Source organism: Pteropus alecto, unplaced genomic scaffold (assembly GCF_000325575.1).
Source record: "Pteropus alecto unplaced genomic scaffold, ASM32557v1 scaffold42, whole genome shotgun sequence".
NCBI classification, from domain to species: Eukaryota; Metazoa; Chordata; class Mammalia; order Chiroptera; family Pteropodidae; genus Pteropus; species Pteropus alecto.
The window spans coordinates 14,172,611-14,175,495 of record NW_006434825.1 but is presented as its reverse complement, the minus strand read 5'-3'; the positions used below and the strand labels follow the sequence as shown (position 1 = coordinate 14,175,495).

Genomic DNA, 2,885 nt, shown 5'->3' with positions numbered 1-2,885 from the left:
TATGCACACGTGTGTGTGTGTGTGTGTGTGTGTTTGTGTGTGTGTGTGTGTATATACATATATAAAATGAAAGACCCTTATGGCATGCCAGCGTTTGAGGAATTTAATGCAATCTAAAAATGATCAGACTATTCTCTGAAGACTGACAAAATTCCCAGAAAACATCAAGAACATAAATCAGTGGGAAGAGCCTTCTATTTCTGAGGTTCACATAATCATCTTCTAAAAAAAGACATTTAAATGCAAAGATTTAAGCTCACTATTAATTCCCCCCATGGCTGCTGTAGCCCAACACCCACGCCTTACCTCAGGACGGTGTATAAGAATACCAACCTTGTTAGAATTCATAGATGTGGCCAAAATCTGGGCTAGACCCAATATTTCTGAGCCCTTGAAATTCTCTAGAATGAACACCACTAAAAGAGTGCCTTCATTTTAACCAACTATCTCTTAGGTATTTATTTCCTAACCATCTTTTTCTGACACTAACTGTTGGCCGAAATATGAGGCTAATCACAAGCCACATGGAAGAGAAATCTGAAGCCCAAGAAGAAAATATGAACATTACCCAGGGCAAATGGCTCAAAGAGTTTCTGTACTAAGGCAGCCCAGCCATATGGCCAATTTGGCCCAGAATCAAAATCAGAGTTGTAAAACCATCGCTATGGCAGGGGAAGATGTTAGGGTTGTTGGAGTCAGAATGACTATACTGTACCTCTGAGTACTGGGCCAACCAGATGGTGCTGAGGGAGCCAGACAGGAATTCCACAGGACGAAGACGGACTTTGCCCCATTTTACCTTTCCAGACTCATCTCTCTTCCGGCCACACCACACCACTGCTGGCCTTCTTTCACATAATTTACTTTTTACATCTCTGTGCCTTTGACTGTGCTGGTCCCTCTGTCTGAAATAGCTAGCTACCTTCTTTGCTCTCCTTCACTCCCATTAAAATCCTAACCATTCTGCCAATCTTACTCTGCTTTCATTCCCAACTTCCTTCAGGTTCCCCTGTCTGGCACACCATAACGCTCCATCCCTTTTATCGTCTCCATGCTTTGAGCTAGCTTGTTTTTTCTTTTTCTTTCCCATCTTCTACTCTCTTTTTGATCTCCCCAAGCTAGTCTTCTAAATTTGGCTCATAGGTCAAAGCCTTCCTTGACCTATGAATTCGAATTTAGAAGACCCTCTTCTGGGCTTCTATAGCCCCTCTGTGCCTACTTTATGAGCACCTATCCCACTGTCCAGTAGCCATTGGTCTACATGTGTATCTCTTCCATACAACTGGAATGAATTTGAAAGTCGAGATCATGCATCCACTAATTTTTTATTCCTATTACTTAGCCTAGTATTCAGTAGGAGGGTAGATAGATGGCTAGAAGGAAGGGAGAGAGGGAGGGAGAAAGGATGACATAATTCTTCAAAGCTCTGCTCTCGTGTTACTTCCTTTGTGAAGTTCTATCATCTCTCCCATCCTGTTGCCCTTGACTTGTACATATGTAATTAAAAAAACCCATCATTTGACTTGCATCATGGACAAGTTATGAACCATTCCTTCAACGGGTGTAAGCTCTTTGGGGTCAGAATTCAAGGCTACTTCATCTGAGTGTCTCTAAAGATGCCGTGTTCATTTTGCCATAAACATTCATGAAAAGTTGTGTTATTGTTAGGCCATAAAAATGTGAACATCATTCAAACAAATCCCAAACTGGACAGGAGAATATTCCTAGCTGTAGACATTAAAAAAGCTGACTCATCAAACATAACTAGTGGAGTGGGAAGCGGGTAGGGCAATGCTCATAGTAGTAATACTAATTTATATTTACTGAGCAGTTACTATAGGACACACGCTGTTCTAAGAACCTTACGTGCATACAACTACCATTCAATGATGCTCAGTGGTATGTAAGCATGTCTCTTGTTTGAAGCGGTGACAACTGTGCATCTATAACTCAGGAGAGTGTTGGATCTAGTGAGTTTCAGGCTTGTATATGAAAGCTGAGATTAAATGGATTTGTTCTGAGAGTTAGCAGAGAGCTTTATCAATTGCTCTGTCCACATGAGTATTTTAAACCAGTATTATTTTAAATTCTGTTAACCTGTGATTTTTACAGCTTGAATTGAAAATATTTCTCTCTGAATTCCAAGATGTTTTCAGTAAATAAAGAACAAGGTCTACAGCCATGCCACCCTGAATGTGCCTGATCTAGTCTGATCTCAGAAGCTAAGCAGGGTCGGGCCTGGTTAATTCTTGGATGGGAGACCACCTAGGAAGACCAAGTGCTATAAGTGTTTAAAAAAAAAAAAAAAAAAAAAGAACAGGTTTTCAGACACCTGAGGTGGTATTCTCTCTTTTATGGTATCATAATAACAATGGCTACCATTTCCTGAAGGATGAGTGTGAATCCTATACAGGAGCTCTATACAGAGACACCCTCCATCCCTTGCAAGGCTGTGCTGTGATTAAACACAGTAAGGAGTATAATAAGGAGTAGCCCAGAAAACCCTTAGATGGGGACTGTTATTACTTCAACCCTCACAGTAACCTCAACAGGGAGAGCACTGTTTCCCTCATTTTAAAGAAGATGGTAGTGTTGCAAGAGAAGGTGGACAACTTGCCTAGAGTCACATCGTTAGTAAGTTGGCTGAGTCAGGATTCGAATCCAAGTCTGTCTGAGTCAGTGTTAACTATTAACTTACAATGGAGTCTAATCTTACTACTTTAAATTATTTTATGATCCTAGGAAAGTGATTTCCTCTCCGGCTTGTGATGTTTATTGTGGGGGTAGAAATTCATAAGTGAAATAATGAATTTGGGCCTGGCAGAGATTCCGAGTTCTAGGACTCCAGGTGACCCTGATCTATGGTCTGGACCATGCTCCTGACT

General features: G+C 41.0%; 1 pseudogene; it reads left to right on the top strand.

The window, feature by feature from the left end:
* The first annotated feature begins 2,171 nt into the window (after positions 1–2,171).
* LOC112478224 lies at positions 2,172–2,290 on the top strand (annotated as a pseudogene).
* Positions 2,291–2,885: the final 595 nt, after the last annotated feature.